The sequence below is a fragment of the Alnus glutinosa genome, chromosome 4 (genome assembly GCF_958979055.1).
Source record: "Alnus glutinosa chromosome 4, dhAlnGlut1.1, whole genome shotgun sequence".
NCBI classification, from domain to species: Eukaryota; Viridiplantae; Streptophyta; class Magnoliopsida; order Fagales; family Betulaceae; genus Alnus; species Alnus glutinosa.
Window position 1 is genome coordinate 6,224,035 of NC_084889.1, and position 12,918 is coordinate 6,236,952.

Genomic DNA, 12,918 nt, shown 5'->3' on the forward strand with positions numbered 1-12,918 from the left:
AACATTAATTTTGAATATATATAAATGCATGGTTTAATTCTAGACGAGAAGCAGTTTCAAAACGATTTATTAATCCATGATATAATTGTGTCATGCATGTGCTTTGTAATACCAAAAATTATTGAACTTCATTTGTTTTTTTCATTGGATTATTGAATATATCATCATCCACGATCATCATTGGAATAATGGGCCTCCTGAAGACAGTTGATGAAGAACATGTGGGGCCACTTTGTGCCCATGTGCATTGAGACCTGGCCCACCTAGTTGGTCAGCTTTTCTTTATCATTCTGTTTTGTTTTTCTCATTCTTCTAAGCTCGTTCTTTCTAGGAAAATGGTTGGATACACGACAAATGATAAATTTATAATAATTAAGAATAAATTGGTAAGAGAATAAATAAATTCATTGAATATTTCCTAAATTTTTGCAGTAATTTCATCCAAAAAGGTATCCTTAAGGGGTTGGCCAAGTAGCCAGGGCTGGGGCTTCTAAGAGATAATTTCCATGAGATTTTTAGTTTGAAACCTTTAGTACTACCTCCTTGAGAAAAGTCATTCAGACAAAACCCGTGATTCTAAGTTGTCATAGGATTGGGGCCGGAGATTAATCTGGGGCTGTCTATAAATCTCTGTACGCAGAATGAGCCCCATCAAATGAGGGTATGGACATATGGTATCGTCCACCAAAATAGGCATTCTAAGATACCCTAATAAAAAAAATTTAAAAAAAAATCATCCAAAGGGTACATATGATTTGAAATTTGAGGTTGAACCAAAGAAAATAAAATTTATCATCTTGGAATTTGAGCTCTCACTTTAGGTGCAGGATTTTGGATAAGAAAAACCCTAGCCCTAGGGACAAGTATGTATTGGCATGTTGGCATGTGAAGAAGTATGCCCCACTTATAGACCGGACAGGAGTACTAAATACTAAATATAACATGTTGACGTTTCATTGTTTCTGGCTCTGTTTTTTGGGTAAGTTTGGAACTCGCAATAATAACACTTGGACCATGTGATGTGAGAACAGATTACTACTTACCCTCTTGTGAAATGTTAATGCATGAGGGTAAAAACAATAGGAGAGACAGAGAGTTATAAAAAGGAAAAGTGGGCCAACAATGTCTAGGCAATTCTGGTTATGGCCTTTATTGATTTGGGTCGCCACCCATATAATATTAATAAGTATATTATTTTTTTATAAATTTTGGAATTGAAGAAAAAAAAAATTGTGTTCTTATAGGAATAACTATTTCTTTTGTTTTTTTTAGAAGAATAGCTATTTTTTTTTTTTTTTTAGGAGAAAAAACATTCTCATGCAAATGAGTATCCTCAGGAATGGCCTACTACAACCAAACAAATAAATGGTTATTCAATAAAAATAGTTATTTCATTCCATGGTTTTATTCCGCATACCAAATATTGGATAAGTTTAGTACACTAAAATGAATATTACCTAAGAATATAAATGAGTATTACAAATAATACAAAAGGTTGAAATGGAATATTGATCATTCATAGACATTCGTCTGGTGATAACAAATGAATGACTAAATTTATTAACTAGAATTGAATTACATTTCAACCAAATTTTCTAAAATGCCAATACTTATAAAAATAATATTCTCAAAAGAACCTTTTTTTATTTTGCGAAAAAAAAAAAAAAAAACATTCGCATTCGTCGACCACCATAACCAAACCTCTGGGGGTGGTCACACCACCTTGACCATTTTGATTCGACCACCCCCAATGCGCCATCAGGGTAGTACACCCATGAGTAAGACGACACCCTATTATGGTTATTTTTTGGGTGCCCATGAAATATATATATATATATATATATATATAGGAGTGAAAACCATAATTTTTTTTTTAACAAAAAATATGAATATTTCATTCAATAAAGATCATGAACATAAAGCTTTTACATCACAAAATATAAAGCCCTGCAAAATCGTAGCCACATACTTTGATGTTATAAAGTTATATATACAAATAAATTTTTTACAATAGAGTGTTATCTATAACTTTCATCTTCCGTTAACCCATATGCAAAAATAATTAAAGAGCAGATCTGTTCCGAGCAAACTAGATCTAAGACAATAGTAGCCTACTATCAAAGAAAAAATTATTTAATCCGGCCGTAAGAATTAACCCCTCGCACCGAACTATCAAAGCTGTGAGGAATAACTCCATACACCTGACTAACCTTCATCACATAGATTGTCCATGAGGGCAGATTTATGGAGAAAAAAACTTTTATTTGAAGCAAAAACACAACCAGCAAACAGCAAAAACAGCCATGGAGGAGATGAACGGCACAATATGAAGGTAGATGGATGAATGCATAGCAGATTGGCCAAAATTACTAATCTAGTTAGAGAACATCTGCAAATAAAAATAAAACACCAAAATGAGATATAGAGGGTAGGAGCGAAAAGTAGAAAGGAAAATTATATCTGTCTTCTTAGAGTTTTTTCTCTAGGGCCAGCTGAGAGATTAGTAGTGTTTCATTACTGAATATCAGCGGAAACCATAATTAAAGTTAGGCCAAAGTAAGGGGGTTATAAATGAATCTAAATTTAGAGTTGGGGCCATATTTTATATGCATATAATGTTATAGGTCACCATAAGATTTTTTTTTTTTAAAATAAAAAAATAAAATGTATATCCTCATTTATAAAGGCCAAATTAAAAACTAATTTTTACATTTTTTTAAGTTGGCCAAAGTCCCCGAGGCATGACATAATTCCACCCCGCCTTAATTAAGATATAGCTCAGATTTAGATCTTGAAAAAAAAACCATTACAATTTATGCAACTCTTTTTGCAGTTCATGAATATGAAATAGCATATATTTCACGTAAAACTATGATGCATTATATTGAAACTTCTAAGTACGTACTCAAAGTTTTCCATGAAAGCAAGCAACGTGGATAATGGATATAGCTAGCAACGACTGACACTAATCCTTCTTTTTATAGAGTCATCCCTGAAATAATTATAGTTAGTTACCTTAATTTCAACAAAAACTCAAGTTGTAACAAAAAACATTTGAATGGTCTACTATTCCTCTTTTTTTTTCTTTTTTTCTTTTTTTTAAGAAGAATAGCTATTCTTTTTTTTTTAGGAGAAAAAACATTTCCATAGAAATGGGTATCATCATGAATAGTCTACTACAACCAAACAAATAAATGGTTATTCAATAAGAATGGTCTCCAAGGGTTTATTTCGCATACCAAATATAGGGTAAGTTTAGTACACTAAAATGATTATTACCTAAGAATATAAATGAGTATTACAAATAATACAAAAGGTTGAAATGGAATATTGACCATTCATAGACATTCGTTTGGTGACAACAAATGAATGACTAAATTTTCTGACTGAAATTGAATTAGATTTCAACCAAATTTTCTAAAATACTCATACTTGAAAAATAAAATCTCAAAATAAAAAGAAAAAAAGTTTGCATTCGCATTCGTTGATCACCATAACCAACCATCTGGGGTGGTCACACTACCTTAGCCCTTTTGATTCGACCACCCCCAATGCGCTGTCAAGGTGGTACACCCATGGGTAAGATCGACGACACTCCATAATGGTTTTTTTTTAAAAATAAAAAATAAAAATTAATCCTCATTTATAAAGGCCAAATTGAAAACTAATTTTTACATTTTCAGTGGCCCAAAGTCCCCGAGGCATAACATAATTCCACCCGCCTTAAATAAGATATAGCTAAGATTTAGATCTTGAAAAAAAAAACCATTGCAATTAATTTATGCAACTTTTGTTGCAGTTCATGAATATGAAATAGCATATATTTCACGTAAAACTATGATGAGTTATATTGAAACTTCCAAGTACTCAAAGTTTTCCATGAAAGTAAGCAACGTGGATAATGGAAATAGCAATGACTCGCACTAATCCAATTCTTTTTATAGAGTCATCCCTGAAATAATTATGGTTAGTTACCTCAATTTCAACAAAAACATAACTTGTAACAAAAAAACATTTGAGTGGAAAGTAGTGGAAAAGGCCTTTCCGGCCGGTTGCTGGCTGATCTCGAACTTGTGGGTTTCGGTGATCAGTCAATTCTAATGCACAGAGGAGATTGGCATGGGATTGAATCATTCTGCAGTTTGTATTTTTCTGACACAATCGTCCGTTTACGATTATTTGCTTAACCATGTGATTAATTATTAGCTTAATTAACTCCAGCTTTTCGAATTCGACCTTTGGCTAAATGGTAAAGCCGAGGACTTTAGTGGGTCGATCCTACACCTAAAAGCCCCAACCTTATCGATCAAATCAAACAGCTACCCTTAAGACCAAACCAAAAGCTAGAAAATGAGCTTAATATATTGCTGTACCAGCAACTCAGAAACTCGATCATGTACACAAACCTAAGTTCTTCAACCCACCACCTCCCTGTCAAAGAGGATGCTGTTACCATCTTAACTTAATTACCATATCAATATATTAATATGGTTTAAGCATAATTTTAATAATGTATATATAAATTCTTGAGCATCATTCTCTTCTAAGCTGATTTTTAAGAGTAATTTTTACTCAAAATTTGTATCATTTGGCATCAAAACAGTCATCATGAACGGAGCCAAAAACTATTATGGTCAGGTATCAAAAAAATTTGTTACTAAGGACAGGGTTGAAAAAAAAAAAAAAAAACCTTATAACTTTTTTTTTTACCTAATTTTTTTTTTTTTTTTTTTTTTCCATTTATGATAGCCACCGTGTCAAATATGAGATCGAATGGATTGAGTCGTTAAATGAATATGAGATCGAATGAATACTAATATATGAGTTGAGCCGTTAAAAAAAAACAAAAAAGGGACTACTATGATATAAATGTCAATAGAATGAACCGTCTACTATACTGCCTTTGATAACCTTAATTGTCTCACGTTGGTTAAGGTTTGTATCAAACAACACAGACCAAGATCTACAATTTTACTAAAGTTCCTCACATGCGCATGCATGCATGGATGAACACTAACTCCGAGTATGCTTACAAGAAAACAACACCAATATAGGGTTTGTTTGGCAAAGACATGTACAAAACATAACATAACAGAGTAGTGGGTTGTTAGTTTTGAAATTAGTAAAAAGTGATGATGTGATATAAAATAAAAAAAAAATTATATAAAAAAGTAAAAAAAAATTATATTGTAACGAATTTTTTTATTTGAATAATAATAAAAAATTATTGATATGATATAAAAAGCGAAAAAAATAAGAACGTTTTAATGTTGATTAGTAGTGAAGAATAAAAATAAAAAGTAATTATAATGTTCTGTATTGTTACTTGACAAACAGGTCATAAGTTCCAAAAGATACAATAAATGTACCCTCGTCTTTTCAAATCTCAAACAGATTTTGTATTTTGTACTCATCTTCAAAGGAATGACATGTGATTCGATATGGATCGATTGTTGATCTTGACTTTTTGTGGCGATCCAGGTCCCTTAATTCTTTCTTCATATTTGCTCGATCTTTGACAAAACTGACAATGGTGTCATATCCATTATCCTCTATGGCAACGTGACAAATTCAATTAAAAAATAGAATCTCAACTCAAGCTTTAAATTTTAATTTGCAAAACTAAAGAAAAACAAGCCTATTTAATCATGAAATTGAGTGGTTTTTATTGCCATTGATGTTCAAAGAAAAACTTTTTCTTAAAATAATTAACGAACAATTTAAAACATAATCAATTATTAACGTTCACAATAACAGGTAGGTTTATGAGAATATTTAAAATAAAGCCACAAGTTTACATTATTTAATAAGAGTCCCTATATTTAAGAACACCGACACTGTTCTCCCGCCCTCTTTTCCCACGAAAACCTCGCGGGAAGTTTTCCTAAAATATTCAAATTACATTTAAATCCCACCGACAAAATGTAAAGGTAGACGCGGCCAGTCACACTATTCTTTGATGACGTCAAATGAATGCTTTTTAGGTGACAGCTACTGAACGTTACAGACAAACAGTCACTATTGGCTTAGCTGTCTGTGGGTCACCACAACAATACGTGGATCCACCTTCCACCGTCGGATTAAGTCGTAATCATAATCTGCATGTACAAAGTACAAGATACGCTTTTCTTTCCCACATTAAATTTAATATTTTGTTTCGCTTTCCACCGACGAAAATAGTGGAGGGCCAGCTGGCGGCTTCCTATCGGGTAGCTCCGGAGGTGGATCCCACGAAAAGGGCTCCACCTTATTGGTTCTGGGGCTCAGCTGCTTACGTGTTTGAAGCTTCTACACACGTAGCACGCTCGAACTGAAGAATCTGCAATGATAGAAGTGTCATTAAGTTGAATGATTTGTTAATTACTTGTATTAAGCAACAGGATCAAACTCATTATTAGTGATGTAACTGACAGGGTGGCACCTTGTCCACCATATAAACGTGGATAACACAAAATAATTATTAAAAAGGAAAAAAAAACTACTTTATGGTCTTTCACATATTTGGACGCCAGATAATAAATATTGTTCTTAATCCCACGTATTAAAATTATAAGAACAGTATGAAAATTAAAATGCTTGTTTTAAAACAAAATTGTAAATATTTCCGACATGTGAAAAATCGTGGTCCAAGAAACTGCGTTTTAAATATAGTAACTGCGTTTTATGACTAATTTCTAATAGTGTAGGTTTTGAAATCATTAAACCAAACCGACAATAAATTGTGGCTTTAAAACGGGGGTCTGCTATATGTACAGTTTTGAGTGTCGACCAATGTCGTAATTTTTTAAGGTTGCTTTGAACGATTTGTGGGACTACTCGTGGAGATTAGTAGTGCCCACAATCTGCAGTAGGGCACACATTCGAAATTCGCCACGTGCACATCGGTCGGGAACACTGGGCTCATGGATTATGACTTTCTAATTGGCCGATCATGACAGCCGACAAGGAATTAAGTATCCAATGCCAGCGAGCAAAAGGTCATCTACCTCACATTGCAAATTTGCAAGGCTATGTTATTGATAGTAAGGTGCAGTAACAAAATTATAATAAGTATATGTAATTTTATTTAATAGTTTATTTAATAGTTTATATATATATATTTTATTTTATTTTTTCTAATGAAAAAATTTGAAATTAAATGTAGATTATTGATAAAATTACAACATACATCCTATAGTTTTTTACAACACTTAAGTTAAATCCAAAGGCGATATACCTCCCCATATATGGCTAGCGAGGATCTACTCAAATAATTGACTCATCTAGTTAGTACCATGAGATCGATTGCATGTACGTATGAGTCTTCACTCAATTGATACACAAATTTTGCGGGCAAATTGTCTATTGCCCGTATAATCAGTCATATTGGGTGTGAATCATGTGATATAGGAATAATATTGTGATGTGAAGCTTCATATTTGTATAGGTTGCTTGCAACTAGCAAGTAGTGTTCAAATGTAATTAGAATTCCCTACAATCTCTTGTTCAAAATGTGGATGATTGTAAGGGTTTTGATTAGTTCTCGACGGGTCTCTTGCCCGATTATAGGGGATATGAGAATTAACAGCTCAATCTCTCCATAAGCTACAAATACTACAAGTCAAATATTTTTCTTAGGTTATTTTATAGAAGCTTATTCTATATTAGCTCATAAAGAGTGTTTTAATTGAGATCAATCAATGCACTGCCCAAAATGGAATGACTTGCGAATGCAACATAGAGTTCAGTACAAGGGCCAGTTGATGGCTCATGGCAATGAGAAGGAAAAATTGTGCAATTTCATTATTCTCTTTTACAGGGCATCAAAAGCCTTGCCAACCAAATGAAGGGAATGTTTCCCTTGGAGTGTAAGCTAACCCATCATATATATGTAAGGCTTTGCTCTTTCTCCAGTGGACCAGTTCTCTATCTCAAGAGATCGAAGTAGCTAGAGCGTGCGGGACAATTGTACAAGTAGGGTTGAGTTGCAGAAAAGACGTGTGTAAAAGCCAGTCCACTGTCTCGTCCCCCATGCCATTCACCATTCCACATTCTTCACAATTATTGATTCCTTCTCCTTTTTCTCCCTTCTACTTTTTACCTTTTCTTTTATATATACCAAGTGCTTCTTTTGCAAATAATTATATCAATCAAAAGCAGCACATATACTTTGGCTAATGATGGGCAATACCACTAAACTTGATACGTTGGCATGCTTTAAAACATGAACAACTAATCAACACAATAACCGGGTCCACGGCGGAACCAGGATTTGAGACGAAACCAACATAATTTAAAAAATATTTTCTTTTAGGATAAAAAAAATAAAATTGAAGGAGACAAACTCATAAAAAAGAAAATTAAAATTAAAGAGATTTTTAAAAATTTTAGGGGTTTGTAAAGACGTGCTCATCAGTTGAGTAGAATATAGGTAGAATGGTGGTATATTATATAAAATTGGGATAAATATATTTTAGCCTCTCAAACTACCACTATTTTTTTTCGAATGGCCCCCCAAACTACCACTTTCTTATTTTTTGGCCACATCCGTCCATTTCTGTCGTCAATTTTAAACAGAAATTCGAAAATACCCCTCATACACTTTGAAATTTCCACGGTTAAAATAGTGGTATTTTTGAGTTTTTGACCAATTTCTGTTAGAATTGACGGCATAAATAGACGGATAGGGCAAAAAAATCAGAAAGTGGTAGTTTGAGGGGCCGGAATCTAAGCATTGATAGTTTAAGAGACTATTAAAAAAAATGGTGGTAGTTTGAGGGGTTAAAATATATTTAACCCTATAAAATTACTCTTACTAAAAAGCAAAAGCATTAACTGACAGGTTAAAAGACAAAATATTGAAAATTATTTTGGCGTTTATGCAAAGTCAAAGCAGTTTTCAAAAAAAAAACAGTAAAAATAATAATTTAGAAAGTGTTATCTAATGAACACGGCATATTATTGTAAATGCATGTTAAAAGTGTAAGCAATGAGATTTCCATGGGGATGCACTGTAGCCTCTAACCGACAAAGTTTGCATAACATGCATTGTTGAACTAAGGTTGGTAATTCGTGGGGTAAAGGCGGACACCATTGAAGCCTCGGACTTTCCACTTTCCAGCCATATTTAAACCAACGTCCGACTGGCGGTCAAAAGAATAAGCAAATAGAATAAGGAATCCTTCCATCTCGGCCGGCGGCTTCTTTGCTTGCTTTTTTGAGTTAACTTAGAAAAAACCCCAGTAGAGCTAGCAGCCTAGCAGCCTAGGGCAGGTAGAATTGTGCTGAATTTCATGAAATTGAAAGAGTCAAATAATAGCAACACCGACGCCATAGATATTAATAAATCAAGTGAAAATAAATGATGAGGAAAATCAGTACTTTAGAAAGCTATCTTTAAGATAATATTGATAAATGATGGTTCCAATGACAATCCTACGATCTTAAGCCATGTTTGTACTATTATTATTCCACAAGTATAATTATTTGTCTAAATTTAAAAAAATTTATGTAGATAATTATGAAATATCATTTATGGACCCATCTGATTCGATAAATAATTAAACAATTAATTTTTTATTTAATCAATTAAATTCCATAAATCGACCATCAAAATCATCTCCTCAAATATTATAAAATTCAAAAAATAATTGTAGAAGAATCCATGTTTGACTTGTTTGTTAACAATTTTGTTTTCTTTTTTATTTTTACGTACAAGACATTAAAGCAACAAAATACTTTTTAAAACATAAAAACCTGGTATTACTTTTATATCACTTCAGAACCTGTAGTTAATATATAATATTATGTATCCGACTATATAATTAACAGTTAATGATATCATTATCATCTATCAACCTCAAATTAATCTATATAAACAAATACTTCATTTTAGTACACACTCCATTGAACTCTGTCCTCATCAACATTATGGATAAGGGTGTTGAAAATGGTTATCCCCTATTGCATAACCTTTTGCCATCTCCCTGTACCTAAATCTTTAAAAAAGAAGAATTAGGTGGGGGTTGAACTTTACCTTTACTTTCCCATGCCACCATTTGTTCGCTGTGCGAAAGTTACACCAGAATTAGTCGGTGCATTAGGCCATCTCCAGCAGTTGGAGTTAAAATAGCTAGTCAAAAAGTACAAATCTCTACTTTAACCACTGACTATCTTAAAAACACTCCAACAATAATCTTTATTCCACTCTTCATTTTTTTTAAATATTATTTTTTAATCTTTTTCTTTATTTTTCATTTTTTTTTCACTTCTCCCTCTCCCTCTCACTCTCCGGTCTCCCCCAACCCCCAACCCCGACCCATCTCCCCAACCCCAACCCCAACCCGCCGCCGCAGCCGATGGGACCCCCAACTGGACTCCAACACAGACAACGCCAACAATACTCAAAACGGTGACGATTCGGGCAGCGTCTCTGCCACTTCAGCCTATGTTTTGATCAATCCGAAGTCTGAACGGTCGTTGTCGATGGTTCTTAGAGACCACCGCGACACAATCGAAATCGCTGGAAATTTTCCACGCTGCCAATTCCCTTCACCACCATGTGGAGGAGGAGCTCACTGAGTCTCTCTTCCAAACTCCTCCACTCAAACCCTTGCAACCCTCTCGTTTCCACCTCATGCGGCGTCGTTCGGACGCCGATCCCTATCCCTCACCTCTACTCCGCGTCTTCGGAATCGTTCAATCTAGGGTTTCCGAAGCCCGATGGGACCGTTGATCTCTCTTCCATGGCCGTCGGATCGGTGGCTAGGGTTCGCCAAGTCGCCGACCTCGCTCGCCATTACAACGTCTCTGCCACTTCAGCTCCCCGATTTCATGAAGGAACTCACCGGAGGTATTGAATTCGATCCCGAAATCCAAGATCTGAATAGTAGGCTTTTAGAGATTAGTCGGATGGAGAGGGAGACCGGTTCCAGGATTGTGATTTGGGGGAAAGGGTCGGTGAAGAGGATGGAGAGGGAGACTGGTTCCAAGATTGTGATTTGGAGGAAAGGGTCGGTGAAGAGGATGGAGAGGGAGACGGGTTCCAAGACTGTGATTTGGGGAAACAGTCGGTGAAGGAGGGTAGGTTGCAACAGAAGAGGGATTGGAGAAAGAGAGAGGGAGAGGGAGAGGGAGGGAGAGGGAGAGAGAAAAAATTAATAAAAAATGTCTAAACACATGAACAGTGAATAGCCAATGTTGGCTATTTACTGTTCATGTGTTTAGAAAAATGGTTAAAGTAACCATTCTGTTGGAGAAGAAAAAAAAGCAAAAAAAGTTAAATATGACTTTTTGGTTAAAATAGAGCTTCTGTTGGAGATGGCCTTAGCCATTAAGGACAAAGGAGGGTGGGGGGGGGGCTAGGGGCTACCTTTAGAGAATGTGACAGTCCAATAATTTTGAAGAAAATAGGTGGTCATCTTCACAAATCATGTCCTTGTTTGATATGATGTCTCGTTGCCTGACAATTCAATGCCCCAATGCCAAGACAACCCATTTAGACAAGGATGCCTTCATCAATGTTGCTCGCCGACACTCCCCCCTCCCCCCTCCCCCCAACTTAATTTATTCCACCAAAGCAAGCAGTATTATGATTAAATCTTTGTTTATCCCTCAGTTTAGCTTATCTAAATTATTTTCTGCCAAAAAAATATTAGTATGTCCTTACTTAATCGATATAATAAGTATAGTCTGTGCTTAAAATATGCTCCCCTTACCTAAGTGCAAAGTACTTGGCCCGTCTAGTTTACATATACTTTAACAAATTCATTGACCAAAATTATAAAATAAAGTTATTTAGTAAACGACAATATAATTGTTATGTAACTTATATGATGGGCTAGTGATCAGTACTTAATTTTCACAGTCATATCATCTAATTTTTATATGACCGTATAACAATTTACATTATCAAATATATTAATAAACAATAAAACACTTTTTCAAACAAAAAAAAAAAAAAAAAAAACCTTCCAAAATACATTATCAAATATATCTCTTAAAATTTGCCAATTTTGTTTAACTTATTATTAATTTGGTCACAATAAATATACAAAAATAAATGGACAGAGTACCTGTAGGAGAAGCATCAGACGGTCCACTTTGCCCAAATCTTTTAGAGCTGTCACAATCATTGCCAAAGGAAAAACCATACGCATGTATGTGAAAGAGGACAACATATTTACCCAATAAACCTGCTTTTTTTTCTGCCAATCCGCAATAATTCCACATATGCATTTGTCATTTGACGTATCCATAAGGCATTAAGGCACATCACGTCACTGAATTGACAACAATCATATGACCCGCCCAACAAGCTGTTGCCATTTATTTTAACATAAAAACAGATGGCAATCCTATAGTAATTCATAGGCTTTTTGCCTTTAATTGTTCGCTCATGTGTCCCTAAACTACCTCATTTATATATTGTGCTTATGAAATGATGTACTCAACCGTCTTCAACCACTATTTTCTTACAAAAAAAAATCCTAATGTTAGTCAAAATCATTAAATCAAACGAAATATGCTTCTTTTTTTTTTTTTTTTTTTTACATAAATGATGAAAATAACCTAAAAAAATATAAAACTAAATGAAAAGTAGTTGTATTTGAATTAGATTTAATTATTGATTTTCAAATTAGTTTATTTATCGTGTAAATGTCAGCACCTAGTGTAATTGTCACATCACCAAATTTCAAATCATAAGTATAAAACAAAAAACAAAAAACAAAAAAATTTCCTCTCAATTTGTCGAAGCGTGGGTTAGGCAATCGCTATCAGAGGGTTAGGTGGCTAAGAATATTCATGAATCATAAGTATTGAGAAAAATCCAGTTTGTTTTCGAGAAAGAAGAAAAAACGAAGCGTACGCCAGGAGAAAATTATGCAAATACATGTTTGACTCATGGGAACTAAACTTTTAATATGAAAATAATTGACC